The sequence below is a fragment of the Balaenoptera physalus genome (genome assembly GCF_965194825.1).
Source record: "Balaenoptera physalus genome assembly, chromosome: 2".
Lineage (NCBI taxonomy): Eukaryota > Metazoa > Chordata > Mammalia > Artiodactyla > Balaenopteridae > Balaenoptera > Balaenoptera physalus.
Genome location: NC_138883.1, coordinates 84961841 through 84984215, shown reverse-complemented (window position 1 = coordinate 84984215; position 22375 = coordinate 84961841). Strand labels below are relative to the sequence as shown.

Sequence of the window (22375 nt, the reverse complement as noted above, 5' to 3'; positions counted from 1 at the left end):
TCCACAAGAGAAGCCACCGCAATGAGAAGCCCGTGCACTGCAACGAAGAGTAGCCCCTGCTCACCGCAACTAGAGAAAGCCCGTGCGCAGCAATGAAGACCCGACACAGCCAAAAATTAAAAAAAAATAAATTTATTAAAAAAAAAAAAAAGAAATAAAAGCAGAAGCAGGGACTTCCCCAGTGGTCCAGTGGTTAAGATTCCACCTTTCAATGCAGGGGGCACGGGTTCGATCCCTAGTCGGGGAACTAAGATCCCACATGCATAAGGGTGCAGCCAAAAAAATAAATAAATAAAAAATAAGAACTAACAAATAAATAAATAAAAGAAAGAAAAGCAGAAGCAGTAGCCAGGAAACTTATGTAAGTATGATACAAAAAGCTAGAATTATATAAAAACTTGCATTATATAAAATGAGATACACATGTTAATTTCCTCTTATGCAAATGGAGTCATACAGTCCATGAAATGATTCTATATAAAACATTTATGTTGGGACTTCCCTGGTGGCACAGTGGTTAAGAATCTGCCTGCCAACGCAGAGGATATGGGTTCGAGCCCTGGTACAGGAAGATCCCACATGCCGCAGAGCAACTAAGCCCACGTGCCACAACTACTGAAGCCCATGCCCCTAGAGCCTGTGCTCCGCAACAAAAGAAGCCACCGCAATGAGAAGCCCATGCACTGCAACAAAGAGTAGCCCCTGCTCACCACAACTAGAGAAAGCCCACATGCAGCAACAAAGACCCAACATAGTCAAAAATAAATAAATATTTAAAAATTTAAAAATTAAAAAAAAATAAAACATTTGTGTTTCAAAGCAGTATTGCAGGACTTCCCTGGTGGTGCAGTGGTTAAGAATCCACCTGCCAATGCAGGGGACACGGGTTCGAGCCCTCATCCGGGAAGATCCCACGTGCCATTGAGCAACTAAGCCCGTGCACCACAACTACTGAGCCTGTGCTCTAGAGTCCATGAGCCACAACTACTGAGCCCATGTGCCACAGCTACTGAAGCCCACATGCTTAGAGCCCATGCTCCACAACAAAAGAACCCACTGCAGTGAGAAGCCCGCGCACCACAACGAAGAGTAGCCCCCGCTCGCCACACCTAGAGAAAGCCAGCGTGCAGCAACAAAGACCCAACACAGCCATAAATAAATAAATAAATAAATTTATAAATAAATAAATAAATTTATAGAGTAAATAAATAAATAAAACCAGTACTGTACTCCAAAGTTGATGCTTTAATACTTAATACTCAAAACCATATGTGTCATCTTACTCGGAATTATCTTCAACTACCTAAGACCAAGAGTGAACAATAAAAATTTTGTGAACTATAAACACAGGTAAAACAATATGTACTGTAGCATGATCGCCAAATGCAAGCATGTAAAAACATTAGCAGTTCACTGCTGTTAAACATCACACTTGTTAAATTGCAAATATCTGCAAAAGTACATCAGACAAAAAAAGGACAAATATTGTGTAAGTCCTCTTACATGAGGTAACTAGACTAGGCAAATTCACAAAGAAAGTGGAATAGAGGTAACTAGGAACTGGGGCAGGGGGTGGGGGGGGTGCGGGGCAGGGAAGTGGAGAGTTACTGCTTAATGGGTATTGAGTTTGTTTGGGATGATGAATAAGTTCTGGAAATAGCGGTAATGGTTGCAGAACAACGTGAATATACTTAATGCCACTGAACTATACATTTAAATATAGTTAAAATGATAAATTTTATGTATGATAATAAATAAATAAATCACAGGTACATACCAAAAGCTTAAATAAATTACTTAAGCTTACAAAAATGGCCAATGGTGACTGGCTAACTAGTCTTCCTAGCCCTCCATTTTTAGTACGTCACAGAGATTCAAAAATACCTCTCAACTCCAAACTGAGCTTGAATAACCTCTTCTGGTTGAAGACGAGACAGTTCTGATTCAAAGCCTACAAAAGGAAAATGTAAATTAATTCAGAAGGTAAAGAACTACAGAATTTGCATTTGTTATAAAAGCAGCAGAGGAAGTGAGAGAAAAAACTGAGAATATCCACATACAGGCCTTTAGAACCCTATGGAGAACAGAGCTGTTTCATTATATGAGCTTACTCAGGCTAGTTCAAAGCTTGCACCAGCCACTAGACTGTTCTGTAGCTCAATTCTAATGGCCAGATAACTGGCAGTAATGTTGAGGGGGAAAGAAGATACAAGCTAGTTCTTTCCACAAGTAAATATGCTGAAAGAATTCTATATAAACCAAATAAGTACCAAAGAAGTCTTTTAAAAATGCACCTTTTTGGGACTTCCCTGGAGGTGCAGTGGTTAAGACTCCGTGCTTCCAGCGCAGGAGGCACGGGTTCGATCCCTGATCAGGGAGCTAAGATCCCGCATGCCATGCGGCTTGGCCCAAAAAAAAGAAAGAAAAAGAAAAAAAGCACCTTTTCCTTAATGTCATTTGCTGCAACATGAATGGATGTAGAAATTATCATATTAAATGAAGTTAAATCAGAGACAGAAGGACAAATACCATATGATATCATTTATATGTGGAACCTAAAAAAAAATGATGCAAATGAACTTATTTACAAAACAGAAACAGACTCACAGACATAAAAAACTTATGGTTACCAAAGGGGATGGCAGCTAAATTAGGAGTCTGGGATTAACATATACACACTACTATGTATAAAATAGGCAAACAAAGACCTACCATATAGCACAGGGAACTATACTCAGTATCTTGGAATAACCTATAATGGAAAAGAATCTGAAAAAGAATACATATGTATGTGTGTATGTATATATATACACACACATATATATAAAACTGAATCACTCTGCTGTACACCTGAAACACAACATTGTAAATTAACTATACTTCAATTTTAAAAATGCACCTTTTCTTGTGCTTGCTTCAGCAGCACATATACTAAAATTGGGAATGATACAGAGAAGATTAGCATGGCCCCTGCGCAAGGATGACACATAAATTCGTGAAGCGTTCCATATTTTAAATTTATTTATTTATTCATTCATTCCTTCATTTATGGCTGCGTTGGGTATTCACTGCTGTGCACAGGCTTTTTCTAGCTGCAGCGAGCAGGGGCTACTCTTCGTTGTGGTGCGCGGGCTTCTCATTGCAGTGGCCTCTCTTGTTGTGGAGCATGGGCTCTAGGCGCGTGGGCTTCAGCAGTTGTGGCTCGTGGGCTCTAGAGCGCAGGCTCAGTAGTTGTGGTGCACAGGCTTAGTTGCTTCGTGGCATGTGGGATCTTCCTGGACCAGGGCTCGACCGTGTCCCCTGCATTGGCAGGCAGATTCTCAACCACTGTGCCACCAGGGAAGTCCCAAAAACGCACCTTTTCTTAATAGGGAAACTGTCTAGACTCTTTTAAAGACAAATTCCTTTAGCAACATCAACTAATAAAAATGCATACATTCATCATATATAAACCTTATCCCCCAATCTACATCTTAATATTAGGCAATAATGATAGAACATCATAAGCTTGTATTCTCTTCATAATACCCAGTTTCACATCTCAAACATGACTATTCAACTCTAAACTCACGTGTTTGAATCACAAACTGTAGGTCCCATTTGAAAACTGAATGAATAGTAGCTTAGTATAAAAGCCAAAGTTTTGACCATTACCCAAAATTCCGCATAAGATCCCCACTGTATCTCTTTTGATGCCAATTCTATCTCCCCCTTCATCATGGGCTACAACCATACTGGACTCTGCTCTTCCTGGAATGTCAGACACGCTACCTTATAGCCTGTGTACTGGCTGTTCTCTTTGTGAGAAGACTCTTTCACCAGGTACCCACAGAGCTAATCCCCTCACCTTGAAGTTTTTATTCAACTGTCATTTTCTCAAAGAGGCCTACTCTGAGCCCTGATTTAAGATTACATTGTTCCCCCCATCCTATCCACAGATGTATCCCCACCATTCCCCTTTACCTTTTTCTACTTTTCCTTTTAATCCATGCATGAAACACTACATAAGGTACTTATGAAAGGTACAATACTTATGTTTCTCATGTGTCCTGTCTAAAATGTAACCTCCACCAGGAAGGAACCTGTTTTGTTCACTGGTGAATCCCAGGCACCTAGAATAGCATGTGACCCATAATAAGCACTTAATAAAAATTTGTTGAATAACTGAATAGCAGGGCTCTTAAATATACTTAGCCAACATGAGCTAAAATTTAAATAGACAGGTTCTACAGTTAGGTGAAGAAAGTACAACTATACACTCTGATCTACAAAACTTACAAATACATTCCTGTAAAGCTGGTGCCTTACTATGCATTTCTGGGTCTCTGAACTCACTTGTTTAGTGCTGTTGATTATACAAAAAATGTAACTTTATATTAGAAAATCTGACTTATTGAGAGGATGAAAAGGGAAAATAGGAATTTTCAATGAAGCTCTTGGGCTAGCCAGATATGAGTCAAATGACTTTATGTAGTAGTCAGCTTCTATGGTGGTCCCCCCTTACTGCTGCCTCCTGGTATTCACACCCTTTAATAATCCCTTCTAAAAATGAATCAGGGTTCATCTATGTGACTACTGTATAATAAAAAATTTGACTGGCCTTTGTCCCTAGAGGGAGACTACAAATCGTTGGAATTTACAGTAAATGAACCAGTGGAAATTAAACAACACACTCCTAAACAACCAATGGGTCAAAGAAGAAATCACAAGGGAAATTTGAAAATATCTTGAGACAAATGAAAACAAAAACACAGCATACCAAAACTCACAGGATGCAGCAAAAGCAGTGCTAAGAGTAATATACAGCTGTAAATGCTTAAATTAAAAATGAAGAAGAGTATCAAATCAACAACCTAACTTTATACCTTAAGTAACTAGAAAAAGAATAAACTAAACCCAAAGCAGCCAGAAGGAAGGAAAAAATAAATAAATATGAAACCAAAGATTGGTTCTGACAGGGTCATGGGAACCCTTGAATCTGCAGTCAGTTGGTCAGAAGTGCAGGTGGCCTGGGGATCCTCCAAAGTGCTGCTGGCATCTAAAGTGAGGGCAGTTTTCTTGGGGGATCATGCCCTTTTGACTTGTGGGGTCTGCATTAATTCCAGATGGTTAGTGTCAGAATTGTACTGCAGTATACTAGTTGGTGTCTAAACTATGACCAACAGAATGAGGAGGAAGTGACAGTGAGTGACTTTTGAGGCAAGGTCATAGATGGGATTGTGGCTTCTGCCTTGCTCTCCTGAATTGCCTGTTCTGGTAAAAGCCAGCTGCTGTATCATGACACTCAAGCAGCCCTGGAAGAGGCTGACAGTGGTAGGAATGAGGCTTTCCACAACCAGCATGAATTTGCTAGCCATGTGAATGAGCCACCACGGAATCAGATGACTGCCACCCCAGCTAGTATCTTGACTGTAACCCTGTAAGAGACTCTAAACCAGAAACCCTAACTCCTGACCCACACAAACTGTGCAAGATAATAAATGTTTACTGTTGTTTTAATCCACTAAATTTTAGGTAATTTGTTACACATCAATAAATAGCTCAAACATTTCACTTCCTTTAAGGACAGGAAGAATGATATACCATGGGAGTTAAATACTTTCTTACTTTGCTATGTAAATTCAGAACACATTTCATAAAACACAATGGACAGCACTGTCATTCAAATTAAATTTTAAAGTGTCTTATTAAAAACAGGGCTTCCCTGGTGGCGCAGTGGTTGGGAATCTGCCTGCCAATGCAGGGGACACGGGTTCGAGCCCTTGTCTGGGAAGATCCCACATGCCGCAGAGCGACTAGGCCCATGAGCCACAATTGCTGAGCCTGCGCGTCTGGAGCCTGTGCTGCTCAACAAGAGAGGCCACGATAGTGAGAGGCCTGCGCACCATGATGAAGAGTGGCCCCCACTTGCCGCAACTAGAGAAAGCCCTCGCACAGAAACGAAGACCCAACACAGCCATAAATAAATAAATAAATAAAATTTTAAAAAAAACACACACAAAACAAACAAATGCTGGGGGCTTCCCTGGTGGCGCAGTGGTTGGGAATCTGCCTGCCAATGCAGGGGACAAGGGTTCGAGCCCTGGTCTGGGAAGATCCCATATGCCGCGGAGCAACTAAGCCCGTGCGCCATGACTACTGACCCTGCACTCTAGAGCCCGTGAGCCACAGCTACTGAAGCCCACACGCCTAGAGCCCAGGCTCCACAAAAGAAGCCACCACAATGAGAAGCCCGCGCACCACAACGAAGAGTAGCCCCCGCTCGCCGCAACTAGAGAAAGCCCACACGCAGCAACAAAGACCCAACTCAGCCAAAAATAAAAAATAAATTAATTTTTTAAAAAATTATAAAAAAACAACAACAAACAAATGCTGGGACTTCCCTGGCGGTCCAGTGGTTAAGACTCTGTGCTCCCAATGCAGGGGGCATGGGTTCGATCCTTGGTCAGGAAACTAAGATCCCCCATGCCACATGGCCAAAAAAAGAAAAAGAAAAACAAATGCTGGGTTTGTTGGACAGTTTCTGCCCCCAGATGTGGGATAGACTATACAAATATAGATGTGCTTAAGTGGATTTATTTCCTCCACATAAATGAAAGCACACTATACACCTTGTTCTGCACCTTGCTTTCTTCCCTTTCATGTATATTAGAGATAATTCTGTATCAGAGTTTAAAGCTACCTTGTAAGTACAGAAGCAGCTACATTTATTTACATCAGTTCCCTATAGATGGATAGATTGCTAGGAATATTGTGCTATACCAATGTCAAGTTTCTATTACTCAGGCCCAAAATGGAGTCCCTTGTGTTAAACCCACATCACCTAACCAAGACTTAATACCTAACTGCAGTTCAATCTCCTCCAGAAATGTAACCTTTAACCAGTCAGTCTGGAATTACCTGGTCAGCAGAATCCTTCCGTTCCTCTTAGGAGGATGACCTTTCCTGAAATAACGCATTCTTTGCTAATAATTTCCTTTTTCTGCCCCCTTTTCACCTTTCTTTCCTTTTCTACAGCTCAGCAGAGCTCCTTTCTATTTGCTAGATGGGAGGCTACCTGATTGATGAATCATTTAATGAAGGCAATGAGATCTTTAAATTTACTCAGTGGATATAATTCAAAAGGACACCTGCACCCCTATGTTCATAGCAGCACTATTCACAATAGCAAGACATGGAAACAACCTAAATGTCCATCAACAGATGAATGGATAAAGAAGATGTGGTACATATATATACGATGGAATACTACTCAGCCATAAAAAAGAACAAAATAATGCCATTTGCAGCAACATGGATGCAACTAGAGATTATCATACTAAGTAAAGTCAGAAAGAGAAAGACAAACACCATATAATATCACTTATATGTATGTGGAATCTAAAATATGACATAAATGAACCTATCTAAGAAGCAGAAACAGACTCACAGACATAGAGAACAGACTTGTGGTTGCCAAGGGGGCGGGGGGTGGGGGAGGGATGGATGGACTGGGTGTTCGGCTTAGTAGATGCAAACTATTACATACAGAATGGATGGACAACAAGGTCTTACAGTATAGCACAGGGACTCTGTGCTCCCAATGCAGGGGGCATGGGTTCAATCCTTGGTCAGGAAACTAAGATCCCCCAAGCCGCATGGCCAAAAAAAGAAAAAGAAAAGCAAATGCTGGGTTTGTTGGACAGTTTCTGCCCCCAGATGTGGGATAGACTATACTAATATAGATGTGCTTAAGTGGATTTATTTCCTCCCCATAAATGAAAGCACGCTATACAATATCCTGGGATTCAATGTCCTGGGATAAACCAAAATGGAAAAGAATATAAAAAGAATATAGATATATGTATAACTGAGTCACTTTACTGTACAGCAGAAATTAACACAACATAATCAACTATACTTCAATTTAAATAAATAAATAAATAAATAAATGTACTCAGTTGAATTTGTGTTATTTAACAGTCTGCCTGGACTTAATTAAGGTTACAATCCAAGCAACAAAGCCTTGGCTCTAAAAGCATATGATAAAGACTCTACCAGCTGAAGGGTATTTATTCCTTTTTCCCTCTTCTTATTCCTTTTCTTAATATTGAAATACATATAGTTGGAGTTTTTCACTCATCTTTCTTCAATTTTTTTTTATTGTAAAATACACACAACATACAATTTATCATCTTAACCCCTTTTAAGTGTTCAGTTCAGTGGTAAGAAGTACATTCACATTATCATGCAACCATCACCACCACCCATCTCCAGAACTCTTTTCATATTACAAATCTGAAACTCTGTACCAATTAAATAATAAACCTCCATTTCCCTTCCCTGCAGCCCCTGGCAACCACCATTCTACTGTCTGTCTCTATGATTTTGACTACTCTAAGTCCCTTATACAAGTGGTATACAAGATTTTAATCCTTAAAGCAGTTCAACATTGAATGTTTTTCATATAATACAATCAAGGTATATGACTAAGTAGATATTATGGTTTGAACTGTGTCCTCCCCAAATTCCTATGTTGTCATATGAATACCTCAAAATATGACCTTATTTAGAAAGAGTCACTGCAGATGTAATTAATTAAGATGAGGTCATACTGGAGCCAAGTGGGCCCCTAATCTGACTGGTGTCCTTACAAAAGGGAGAATTTAGGACATAGACACACAGAGGGAGAATGCCTTGTGAAGACTGGAGTTATGCTGCCACAAGCCAAAGAACTACCCAAAGCTAGAAGAAAAGCGTGTAACAAATCCTTCCCTAGTGCCTTCAGGGAGAGATTATACCAATAACTTATAGTCACTTTTGACGTTCATCCTCTGTTGAAGCTAATGATTTCTTGTTCTACTTCTATCTAGCTATTTCCAATCTGCTTAAACAGTATTTGAAAGCATTAGCCACTATTACTCACTTGCCAAATCCTGAGTTCAGAATTTTGTTTTCTTTTCGAGATGAATATAAAAGCACCTACAAGTCAAGGAAAATGTTCTTCCTGTGATAAGGAAAAATAAAAAGAACATTACAGTAAGGATACAGCCCTCACTTTTGCTGTATGCATTTATGTGCAAAATTATTCAAATGAACCAAACTAGTCTTAAAAACATCACTATCAAAAACTATTCAGAAGGAACAATCAAAAAGAATTTACTCTCTACCTGCACTGGCATTAATTTTATAGAGATGTCAGAACTCCTGGAGCAGTGGTTCTCGAGTTTTTAAACACTGTCCCCTTTGAGAATCTGATGATGCTATGGACACTCTTCTCCCGCAAAAGACCTTTGCTTTAGTATAAATGATCACTCCCCTGCTTGTGAGGTAGGAAGGAAGAATGTTCTGTTCCTTTCCTCTGCCCAGTATCTTCTTTCTTCTCCTAGATGAAATGAAAAAACTACTCTGGACAAAAGCAACAGAAAGGTCTTATTTAGAAGTATTTCTTTACCTGGTATTTTCAGCTCTGCTAAATCCAGGGCCAGCAAAAAGCATACCAGACACATTCATTTGTATTAGGACATGTCATTCGAACTGGGCCTAACTAATGTGCCAGTTTTAAACAGGCTTCACCAACTTAGAAACCTTTCCCACAATTTAACTGAAAGACCGAATGAGGAGGGGTCATAACAACCCAAATTACAAAAAAAGATATCCCATAAAATTACACAAGAACCGAATACAAATGCCTGACAGTAGTATACTTTGTAACCCCACCCCATTACACAAATTACTTTATAATAATAATTCCCCAAACTCTTTCTCATTCTCTCTATAAATATATATATAAATAAAAATTGTACACTGATTCCTTTAGTTCTGGAAAACTACGGTTAATTCTACCTAGAGTCAGCAGAGATTAATGCGCCATTAGTCAACTATCAGGTCATACAAGGACAAAGCTGCTTTCGCAGATCTTAAAAAAGTTTGAGAGGTGGGACTGGGAACGAATGCATATAATAAAGGTAAGCAAGAGAACGTACACGATACACAGACTCAAATTAAATCCCAGGAAGTGGGGGAAACCTGTTACACCAAATCTCAAGGTCAACGGGACAGGGACACAAAATACTCAGAGCCGCAACAGGCCTCGATTGAGACCCGAGCCTCAGGCAAAACAGTGGACACGAAGTTCGTGAGGCGAGGAGCATAAATAAATCAATAAAACAAAGATATTCTTCAAAGATAAACCGATGGGCGACGCAGAGAATGCCACATATACAGAAGCGTGGATGCAATCATCGGGCAACAAGCCGAAAACACAAAGGCAGCCAAAGGCAAGGCACTGAGAAGGTCAGTGGCAGGTCGGGTCTGAGTAGTGGTGCAACACACGCCCAAAAGTCGGGGCTGCCGCCCTGGGGCCGCTCGGAAGGAAACCCGCGCCTTGGCCAAGGCCCGTGCCAGCTGCTGGCAGGCTCCGCGCACTCCGTTCTTCGGACGGCTTGGGCCGCGCCACCTCCTGCTAGTTCCCCTGTCTTGGCCTTCTCGGCTTACCTCGCACGGGCCAGCAGAAGCACTCGAGCGCCCGGAGGCCGGCCCTCCCCCTGGCCCAAAGGCCAGGTGCCCTCGACGCACCTCACTCCGCCATCTTTGCTCCTTCTCAAGTCCGCCAACCCTGCGGCGGCCGTTTCCACAACCCCCGCCTCTTCCGCTAACACTAGTACGGATTGGATAACGTCTTGCGCAGGCGCGCTCTTCTTCCGTTGTAGGTTGGTTGGAATGTACGTCAATCAATAGCGGCAGCATCACTTTTTCGGTCCGTTTTTGCGTCTGATTGGATCTCACGGTTGAGGTAATAGGGAAAAATGTTCTCGTAATTCATTTCTTAGGGGTGTAAAATTATTTCCGCGTAGAAGCAGTGTCACTTCGTGGTTAGGTAGTCTGGCTAGGCCGCATGGCAGTTTTAAGCCATCGTTAGATTAAGCTATAGATTAAACTAATAATTTCATTCTCAAGGCCTAGGAGCTTATAATACTGGGCATAACACGACACCTAGGCAACAAATTTAATAGCTCAAGTTTGCCTCTTGACTTTGACCCATTTCCACTCCTAAAGAGCCCAAACGCCAGACTGCTGTTTATAGTTCTGGTCAATGCGCGAGAGCAGATTCGTCACTTTTCATTGAGGGCCATTCTGCAGAATGTCAAACTGTTATAACTGACAGTCTTGTTGCTTACCACACCCAACTGTAGGAGTATTGAGATTCTTTCTTCAGTGATTCTTCCAGGAAAGGCAGGGAGTGTAATTGGGAGCTCCACTAACGGCGCGCGACAAGCGATGGGCAGTATAGGTCCTCAAACACCATCAAGGCTGTCATCTGAGCTGCTTCCTAGAAGTACAGATTCCCTATGGCTGCAGCTCTCCGAGAGCCACTTCCCTAAGTCTAAAGATGAGGCCAAGGAATCTTATTTTTACAGAAGCTTATGATAAAGGACATCTAAACCTACAGCTAATATCACATTTAATAGTGAGACAATACTTTGCCTTTAAGACCAGAAACAAGGTAAGGACGCAGTCTCCCACCACCTCTACTCTACATTGTACTGGAGGATGTAGCCAGTGTGAAAAGGCAAATAAACAAAAGGCATCCAGATTGGAAGAAATAAAACTGCTTTCCTTGGCAGATGACATGATCCTTTGTAGAAAGTCATAAGGAAAACACACACGCACACAGACACAGCAAAAACAAAAACAAAACAAACTACTAGAACTTACATGTTTAGCAAGGTTGTAAGATACAAGATCAGTATACAAAAAATCAACTTTATACTCTATACTAATAACAAAAATGAAATTAAGAAAACAACTGTGTTGGGGGACTTCCCTGGTGGTGCAGTGGATGGGACTCCATGCTCCCAATGCAGGGGGCCTGGGTTCGATCCCTGGACAGGGAACTAGATCCCACATGCACGCCGCAACTAAGAGTTTGAATACCGCAACTAAGGAGCCCGCCTGCCGCAACTAAGACCCAGCGCAACCAAGTAAATAAATATTAAAAAAGAAAACAAGAAAAAAAACCTGCATTCATGATAGCATCAAAAATGATAAAATTCTTAGGAAAAATTTAATAAGTCCTTTGTAGATATTTAAGTCCTTTGCAGATATTCTTATGTGTATTCCTAAAAACAAAAACAAATACAAAGGGACTTCCCTGGTGGTGCAGCAGTTAAGAATCTGCCTGCCAATGCAGGGGACACGGGTTCGATGCCTGATCCGGGAAGATCCCACATGCCGCAGAGCAACTAAGCCCGTGCACCACAACTACTGAGCCTGTGCTCTAGAGCCCACGAGCCACAACTACTGAGCCCGCGTGCCCCAACTACTGAAGCCCGCAAGCCTAGAGCCCATGCTCTGCAACAAGAGAAGCCACTGCAATAAGCCTGCGTGCCGCAACGAAGAGTAGCCCCCGCTCGCCACAACTGGAGAAAGCCCGTGCACAACAACAAAGACCCAATGCAGCCAAAAATAAATAAATAAATAAATAAATTTATTTAACAAATACAAAACATTTTTTGTAAAATACTGTTATAGCTACTTAGAGAACCTAGTAATCATATTATGAATTAACGCGCAGGAATTCTAGATCATCTAGGTAAACCTGTATTGTAATTTAGGAATTCTGCAAGATTGCTGACGGAAGTGTTCATTCAAGATTTTGCTTAAGCAATTATAGCAACTAAGGGCTAGGGAATGCACTAGTTTGAGGAACATCCTGTTCCTCATTTGAACAGTTATAATTATTAGGAAGTTCTTCCTTAGAATAAGCTGGAATCTATCAACCTATCACTTCCACTCGTTAATAAAACTGATATAATGCTTAGCACGTGTCAGGCACTCATTTAATCCTCACAGCAACCTATGATGTTGGTAGTGTTATCATTATCATCATAATCCCCATTTTACAGTTAAGGAAGAAGACACAGAAGAATTACCCAAGTTCGTGTGCCTGGTTAAGTGGTAATACCAGGATCTGAACCCATCCAATCTGCTTCCAAAGTCCATGCTTTCAAATTCTACATTAAACCACCTAATTCTGTCCTCTGGAAAAAACAAAATACAGCCTTTCAAGGACAGGTCCTTAGGTATATGAATAATATAGATGCTAAATATTTTAATATAACTACTTTCTTTTCTTTTCTCTAGATTAAAGCCTTAGTTCCTATACTTGCCCAAGGTAGTAAGTTGCCCTGAACCCTTCACCATTTTGCTTCTTGGGGATACATCATTTTGACAATGTCCTTAAAAGGTGATGGTCTTCAAATTTTTGATATCTTAAAATACACAGGTGTCTCTTGCTTGCCATTTCTTCTTTTTAGCCTAAATACAGGAATTTACATCTATCTTTGTTAAAAATAAAGGTTGTTGGAGAGTGAAATGATTAAGAGCATGGACTGTGCAGAGTTCCTGGGCTTGAATCCAGGCTCTACCACTAACTAGCTGTGTGACTTTGATCTTGGGAGAAAAAGTCATTTAGCCTCTCTGGGGCTGAATACCCTCACCTGTAAAATGGTGATAATAACTGTACCTGCCTCCTAAGGTTGCTGTGAGGATTAGAATTAATATCTGTCAAGCACACAAAACAGTGCCTTGCATATAGTAAATGCCACATAAATGTTAGCTATTATTGGGCTTCCCTGGTGGCACAATGGTTAAGAGTCTGCCTGCCAATGCAAGGGACACGGGTTCAAGCCCTGGCCTGGGAAGATCCCACATGCCTCAGAGCAGCTAAGCCCGTGCACCACAACTATTGAGCCTGAGCTCTAAAGCTCGCAAGCCACAACTACTAAGCCCACGTGCCACAACTACGGAAGCCTGCGCGCCTACAGCCCGAGCTCCACAACAAGAGAAGCCATGACAATGAGAAGCCCGCGCACCGCAACGAAGAGTAGCCCCCGCTCACCGCAACTAAAGAAAGCCCGTGCACAACAATGAAGACCCAACACAGCCAAAAATAAATAAATTTAAAAAATTATTTTATTTTAAATGTTAGCTATTATTGATTGAACGCAAACTATTAAGATAATTTAGCCTTTATTCTCCCATGGAAGGACTGTGTTAACTACTTTTATGGCATTATGTTACTTTAAAAAATTAATAAACACTACTTTTATGCTTTGTCTTTGGATGTTGAAAAGGACTAAATACTGACAGTAAATCCCATGGCATGGCATGGAAGGTTTTCCTTAAGTCTGACACTGATCTTTTATTTTTTTAATTTTAATTTATTTTTATTTTTTATTTTTTGGCCACACTGCACACCTGGCAGGATCTTAGTTCCCCCGACCAGGGATTGAACCCACACCCTCAGCAGTGAAAGTGTGGAGTCCTAACCACTGGACCACCAGGGGATTCCCACTGATCTTTTATTTAAAGTTATATTGAGGAACTTCCCTGGTGGTCCAGTGGTTAAGAATCTGCCTTCCCATGCAGGGGACTCAGGTTCAGTCCCTGGTGGGGGACCTAAGATCCCACGTGCTGCGGGGCAATTAAGCCCTTGGGCCACACACAACTAGAGAGCCTGCGTTCTGCAGCTACAGAGCCCACGCGCTCTGGAGCCGGCTGCCACAACTAGAGAGAAGCCAGCGCTCCGCAACGAAGAAACCACGCGCCGCAACAAAAAAAGATCCCGCATGCCACAGCTAAGACCTGACCCAGCCAAAGATTTAAATAAATAAATAAATAAATAAATAAATAAATAGTTATACTGAGGTATAATTCAAATGTCATATATAATTCATCCATTTGATATGTACCATTCAATGGGTTTTAGTATAGTCACAAAATTATATATCCATCAACACGATTTTAGAACATTTCATTAATACAAAAAAAAGAACCCTCACACCCCTTAGCTATCATTCCCTAATCTCCCATTCCTCCAGGCCCTGGAATCATACAGTATTTGTCCTTTTGTGATTGGCTTTTTTTTTTTTTTTAATTTTATTTATTTATTTATTTATTTATGGCTGTGTTGGGTCTTCGTTTCTGTGCGAGGGCCTTCTCCAGTTGCGGAGAGCGGGGGCCACTCTTCATCGCGGTGCGCGGGCCTCTCACTGTCGCGGCCTCTTGTTGCCGAGCACAGGCTCCAGACGCGCAGGCTCAGTAATTGTGGCTCACGGGCCTAGTTGCTCCGCGGCATGTGGGATCCTCCCAGACCAGGGCTCGAACTCGTGTCCCCTGCATTGGCAGGCAGACTCTCAACCACTGCGCCACCAGGGAAGCCTGTGATTGGCTTCTTTTACTTAGCATAATATCTTTAGGGTTCATCCATGTTGTAGCATGTGTCAAAATTTCCTTCCATCTTAAGGCTGAATGATATATCACTGTATGTATATACCACATTTTGGTTTTCCATTCATGTGTCAGTGGACGTTTAGGTTGCTTCCACCTTTGGCTATTGTGAACAGTGCTGCTATGAACATAGGTATACAAATACCTCTTTAAGACCCTACTCTCCCAGACCAGCTGAGGCAGCAGCCAGAGCACGCCCGCTCCCGCCTGCCCACCCTCCGCTGCCCTCCACTCGCCCCGGGGTCTCTTTCGCCCTTCCTCCACCTCCTCCTCCTCCTCCTCCTCCCCCCACCCCCCTCCGGAGGTGCCCCCTTGCCTTCCCGCCAGCCCCTATTGTTCCACCCCGGCCTCCCGCCCTTCCCCTTCCCGCCGGCTCCTTTTTTCCCCTCAGTCGTCTCTTGCCTGCAGTTTTTGCCTTTCACCCCCACCAGTGACCAAAGACTTGACCACTTAAGAGTCCAGCTCCTCAGAACACTGCTCGACATGGACACCGGTGTGAATGAAGGTGAATTAAATGTCACTCTCACCATCCGACTACTTATGCATGGAAAGGAAGTTGGCAGTATCATCAGGAAAGAAAGGAGAATCAGTTAGGAAGATACACGAGGAGAGTGGTGCACGTATCAACAACTCAGGAGGGAATTGTCCTGAGAGGATTATCACTTTGGCTGGACCCACTAATGCCATCTTCAAAGCCTTTGTTATGATCATTGACAAACTGGAAGAGGACATCAGCAGCTCTATGACCAATAGCACAGCTGCCAGTAGACCCCCAGTCACCCTGAGGCTGGTGGTCCCTGCTGGTCAGTGTAGCTCTCATTGGGAAGGTGGTTGCAAGATCAAGGAAATAGGAGAGAGTACAGGGGTTCAGGTCCAGGTGGCAGGGGAAATGCTCCCCAGCTCGACTGAGCAGGCCATCACTCTTGCTGGCATTCCACAATCCATCACTGAGGGTGTAAAACAGATCTGCGTGGTCATGTTGGAGACTCTCTCCCAGCCCCGCCACCCCCCCCCCACCCCGCAAAGGTTGTGACCATCCCATACTGGCCCAAGCCTCCAGTTCTCCAGTCATCTTTGCAGGTGGTCAGGACAGGTACAGCACAGACAGGGACAGTGCGAGCTCCCCACACCATCCCGTCCATATGCCTCAACGCTGACCTAGAGGGACCGCCTCTAGAGGCCTATACCATTCAAGGACAGTATGCCATTCCACAGCCAGATTTGACCAAGCTCCACCAGTTGGCAATGCAACAGTCTCATTTTCCCATGACGCATGCAACACCGGATTCAGTGGTTTGGATGCGTCTGCTCACACTACTTTTCACGAACTCACAGTTCCCAACGATTTGATTGGCTGCATAATAGGGCATCAAGGTGCCAAAATCAATGAGATCTGTCAGATAACTGGGGTGCAGATCAAAATTGGGAACCCAGTGGAAAGATCTACTGATAAGCAGGTTACCATCACTGGATCTGCTGCCAGCATTAGCCTGGCTCAATATCTAATAAATGTCCGGCTTTCCTCGGAGACAGGTGGCATGGGGAGCATCTAGAACAATGCAGATTCATCCATAATCCCTTTCTGCTGTTCACCACTACCCATGATCCATCTGAGTAGTTTCTGAACAGTCAGCAATTCCAGGTTTTAAATAGTTTGTAAATTTTCAGTTTCTACACACTTTATCATCCACTTGTGATTTTTTAATTAAAGCATTTTAATTCCTTTCTCTGTTCAGCTGCTAATGCTGAGATCCATATTTAGTTTTATAAGCTTCTCCTTGTTTTTTGTTTTTTGTGTTTTTTTGGCTCATGAACTTTTTGTTTGTCACGAAAATGTGAGTGGAATATTAATACATTTCAGTTTAGTTCTGTAATGACAGGAATTTTTCAAAAAAAGTTAAAAGATGGACTGGAGCTTTTTCTTTGTGAATAGAAACCGGACGCTACAGTGATTAAAAAAAAAAAAAGACCCTGCTTTCAATTCTTTTGGGTGTACACTCAAAGGTGGAATTTCTGGATCATATGGTAATTCTATTTTTAATTTTTTGAGGAACAGCCGTACTGTTTTCCACAGTGGCTCTACCATCTTACATTCCCAGCAACAGTGCCCAAGCGTCGCATAATTGGGTTGTCTTTTTATTGTTGAGATGTAATTTATAAAATGTAGGTACAAGTCCCTTATCAGGATATGATTTGCAAGTATTTTCTCCCACTCTATAGATTATCTTTTCACTTTCTTGAACAACAAAAGTTAAAAAAATTTTTTTCATGCCACGTGGCACGTGGGATCTTTGTTCTCTGACCATGGATCGAACCCATGCCCCCTGCAGTGGAAGTGCAGAGTCTTAACCACTGGACCACCAGGGAAGTCCCAAAAGTTTTAAATTTTGATGATGTCCAGTTTACCTATTTTTTATTTTGTTGATTGTGCTTTTGGTATCATATTTAAGAAACGACTGCCTAACCCAAGGTCATGAAGATTTATGCCTATGTTTTCTTCTATAAGTTTTGTAACTTTAGCTCTTACATTTAAGTCGTTCATACATTTTTTAAAGTCGTTTGATTTTTTGTTGTTGTTGTTGTTTGCATATGGTGTGAGGTAGGGGTCCAACTTCATTCATTTGCATAAGGATATCCAATTGTCCCAGTTGTATCAAAAGACTACTGTTTTCCCCCACCAGTTTGCTTTGGCATCCTTGTCAAAGTTCAGCTGACCATAATTGTGAGGATTCATTTCTAGACTCATGATTCTAGTCCATTGCTCTATGGACTAGAGCATGAGGCGGTCTGTCCTCATGCCTTGATTACTGTAGCTTTGTAGTAAGTAAATTTTGAAATTGGGAAGTGTGATTCCAATTCTGTCCCTCTTTTTCAAGACTGCTGATACTGATCTTTTAGCTTTTTGGTGTATGGTTATTCAACTACCATCCTCAAACACATCAACTGTAATCCAACCCAATTTTCTCCACCTTAACCGTATGAGTACTATGAGAGACCCAGTCATATGTTTTGCTGAAAACAACACTCTAGGGAACTTCCCTGGTGGTGCAGTGGTTAAGAATCTGCCTGCCAATGCAGGGGACACGGGTTCGAGCCCTGGTCCAGGAAGGTCCCACATGCCACGGAGCAACTAAGCCCGTGTGCCACAACTACTGAGCCTGTGCTCTAGAGCCCGTGCGCCACAACTACTGAAGCCCACGTGCTTAGAGCCCATGCTCTGCAACAAGAGAAGCCACCGCAATGAGAAGCCCGCACACTGCAATGAAGAGTAGCCCCCACTTGCCACAACTAGAGAAAGATTGTGCACAGCAAGAGAGACCCAATACAGCCAAAAATAAATAAATAAATTTATTTTTTTAAAAAAGCTGGACTTCCCTGGTGGTGCAGTGGTTAAGAATCCGCCTGCCAGTGCAGGGGACACGGGTTCAAGGCCTGGTCCAGGAAGATCCCATATGCCGCGGAGCAAATAAGCCCGTGCGCCACAACTACTGAGCTGGCACTCTAGAGCCCGTGAGCCACAACTACTGAGCCCGTGTGCCACAACTACTGAAGCCCGTGTGCCTAGAGCCTGTGCTCTGCAACAAGAGAAGCCACTGCAATGAGAAGCCCGTGCACCGCAAGGAAGAGTAGCCCCCACTCGCTGCAACTAGAGAAAGCCCGCGCTCAGCAACAGAGACCCAATGCAGCCAAAAATAACTAAATGAATAAATAAATTTTAAAAAAAGCAACACTCAACACTCTGCCTATTTCATTGATCTGACACACAAATTTAATAAAACTTTGAAATAAGTGAGAGGAATTTTGTGTACTTAACTCTTTGCCAAAAACATCAGCATCGTGGTGATCATCAAATTCTTTTCCATGTCTTCACAACCATGTAATGACTCATTCTAAGATTCTGCTGGGGAATAATGTCAAACAAATGAGTGGATCATTTCTGAAATCTGCCCTTTTCCCCTTTTGCAAACTTTGCTAGTATCTGCCTCTTTCTGTTCTCTAACCATCTCGCAATATCTATGATGTCTCTGTGATTACGAAGCTACCAGAATTGCCCCTAATTTCATGGGCACAGAGGAGGAGCTCACAGAATGCAGAGTCATGTTTTACAAACACGGATTGTATGCTATCCCAGGTTTGTGATTCGGCTCCACATCTGCCAGGAGGTAGGAGGCAGCACAAAATCATTTAAAGTACAGCATGTGCATTCTGCTAAAGTTGAAAGTTTTTATACAGAGATTGAGTCTGTTCTGAGAAAATGTTTCATCAAATAATGAGGGTCTCCATGGCAGCCTTCTCCCCACAGAGATATCCTGCAGAGGATAATTTAATAACAGCTAGAAATCTGCTATTCCCAAGTTGACAGAGAAAAGATAACACCTACCCCCAAGAAATACAGTGTCATAGAGAATAATGCTTTTTCTCTCCACAGCCCATAAGGTTGTTTGCAGATATGTCTCTAAGCCATGCCACCACTTGAAGTCACTATCAACCATTTCTTTTTACAAAATGACAAGGAAAAAGATGTGGAAAAGGAAAAGGAAAAACCAGGCAGGAATTACTGAGATCGACCAGAACAAATAGTATTGAGTTACACAGATCTAGGTGCAGCCTGAATTACATGTAATAACATTTAATTTTTTAGTATTATCAGGGATGTTTCACTTAACTAAACTTCTATTTTATTGAAGCTTAAACTTATAAGCACCAGCACATTTTAGACCTTTTCTTGATGACTTGAGGTCTTTTCTATAAACACATGTTGTTGAAATGCCATCAGGTTTAATGAACTGCTTAGGATTATCTGGTCTACACTAGAATGCCTACTGAGTTACTTGGTTTTTCATATTGTCTCCTCCTTTGTCAGCTGCCCTTCTTGGTTATCAGCATACCAGTTTCTAGTAGTGCCTGTTAATTTAACTACTTCCAATCTGTTATGGGCTGGATGACCACATCACCAGGTTTATTAGAATTTATCAGATTTGTTTCTAAAGAATATGTGTGTGTGTGTGTGTGTGTGTGTGTTTTAGGGAATACGAGATTTTCTTGTGAATAAAACACAAACTCTGGTTAATGGTGCTTGATATCTACTGTGGTAGCCCAGAGACCTTCTTTGATCAATTCTTATTTCTCCAGCCACATTCAGGTACTAGATATAACAATTCACCTACCTGCTTCAGTTCTTGAATAGACTGCAAAGGGTGGTGGGAAGTGTCAGGACCATGCCTCCAAACAAACAGCCTCCCTAGTTCTGATGAGAGATCAGAATCTAGTGCTTAGAGACTTAAGAGCTTAGAGAAGAAAACTGAGTCTTGGCATCTCAAGACAATGTCCTTGATCAGCTTATACCTTAGGTAAAGATGTCAGGCCAGTTACTTACTCCAACAGCACAGAGTCCTAACCACTGGACTGCCAGGGAATTCCCTACTTACTCCATCTTAAAAGACACGAGACTCTTCATTGCTATCTGCTCCCTCTCAGACCTGTGAGGAAACAGCCTGCAGTACCTCACAAACTTACCGGGTAAATCTCTCATCACTGCTTGGCCTAGAGGAAAAGAAAATGAAAATCTCTAAACTGGAGTTTCTATTAAGCTAGATGTTAAACGGTCTGTACTGGCAAATACCAGCCATCTTCAGTTTGAATCACTTGTTGACTCAAAGCTCAGCCAAAGGAATGTGAATTTAGGGAATATCAGTCCGGTAATGATGACTTCCTTCCAAGCAATTCTGCTTTCAGTGTTTGGGGAACAGGATAAATACCTGGCTTGTAGCATAAGAAATCCAGTATGTAAAGACAGTCCTCCATGAGGCGTCTCTACAGTAAATACCTGCTCTAAATCCCAATCAAGACAATCTATTCTAATAGTGTTTTAAATACAAAATTTGACAAGATTCTATAATCAATTTGAAAAAATAGGTGACCATGAAGAACATTCTAAAAAGAATACTGAAGGTAAAAGAGAGTAATTTGATTGCTTCCGGCATTCTCTTGAAGCCTATCAAAAGCTGTGAGTAAATGCCTAAAGTTTGCTCTAGTAATCCCACTCCCACAAAATTTTTTCAAAGAAAAAAGTTATATGAAAAAAGGCATTCATTGTACCATTATTTTATAACATAAAATTGGAAACAATAAGCAAATAAGGTAATGGGACTTCCCTGGTGGTCCAGTGGTTAAGACTCTGTGCTTCCACCGCAGGGGGACGTGGGTTTGATCTCTGGTCGGGGAAGATCCCGCATGCCACATAAGGTAATGGTTAAGTAAATATTACATCAAGTTGGTAAAATATTATGTAACTGTTGATACAAACAAGGAAGAACAGTTAACATGGGGAAATATTACAATATGTTCATTTCTAAAAGCTGTTATCATCTCATGTTATGTTTCATTTACTTTAGAAATATGTAATGCATGGGTAGACCAGAAGGGAGCAAGGGAAATAAAATTAGTTAAGGGGATTCTCTTCAAACTGCAGGTAATGTTGTAATGTTCTTAAAATTTTTTTTTACAGTATCAATGAATGTCTTATTTTAGTCACAGACTGGTATACCTATGGCCATGGTCAGTAACATTAAGCTTTCTCCAAAACTGACAGCATGGTCACTCCATCTATTTGTCACTTTCTCCAAATCCTAAAATTACGCTCAAAATGAAGCAAAGCTGAAACAGTGCAAGTCATTTTGAATGGACTTCTGAGGCAGAGGGACCGGAAAAGAAGAGGGTATTGTGTTAGAATTTATAGGATGACTCTAGCTATTACTCTTTTGAGTCTTGTGGCGTGACACTAAACCTTAAAATAAGAAGAGATATTCATACCCTACATAGCAGACTGAAACTTGAAGATACCCTATTTTAGACCTCTTTTACATTTCAGGAGTCAGAGTCAAGAACAGAAATGGAATCCTACCTGGAGCAAGTGGGCAGTGGCTAAGGCTGTCAAAGCCATGCCCAGAGCCAAATAGTGCTGGCCCCTAGATGAACGCTCCAACCTCTTATGTCCAGGCAGCAGCAGATATAAAAGCCGATAGAAGCTCATGTCATGTTACAATTACGTTCAAATAAAGGCATTTGATAGCACAGACATAAACCCGAGTAAGGGAGACAC

General features: G+C 41.8%; 1 long non-coding RNA gene and 1 pseudogene across 8 annotated transcripts in view; one reads left to right on the top strand and one right to left on the bottom strand.

The window, feature by feature from the left end:
• The window catches only part of LOC309654870, a 33981-nt gene extending 18548 nt beyond the window's left edge, over nt 1-15433 (bottom strand). For 3 of the 7 annotated variants that reach the window (XR_014260469.1, XR_014260470.1, XR_014260471.1), the window contains exons 1-3: nt 10477-15430; nt 8906-8986; nt 1885-1951 (exon numbers count right to left, since the gene is read on the bottom strand). This is a non-coding gene — a long non-coding RNA (uncharacterized lncRNA). Of the gene's footprint in view, nt 1-1884; nt 1952-8905; nt 8987-10476 lie in introns of all 7 variants that reach the window. The other 4 variants (XR_014260467.1, XR_014260468.1, XR_014260472.1 and 1 more) reach the window with 4 other exon arrangements.
• A 197-nt stretch (nt 15434-15630) lies between these two features.
• LOC309654849 (poly(rC)-binding protein 2 pseudogene) lies at nt 15631-16996 on the top strand (annotated as a pseudogene). The gene has a single exon. The product of its transcript is annotated as a poly(rC)-binding protein 2 pseudogene (transcript).
• The last annotated feature ends 5379 nt before the right edge of the window (nt 16997-22375 follow it).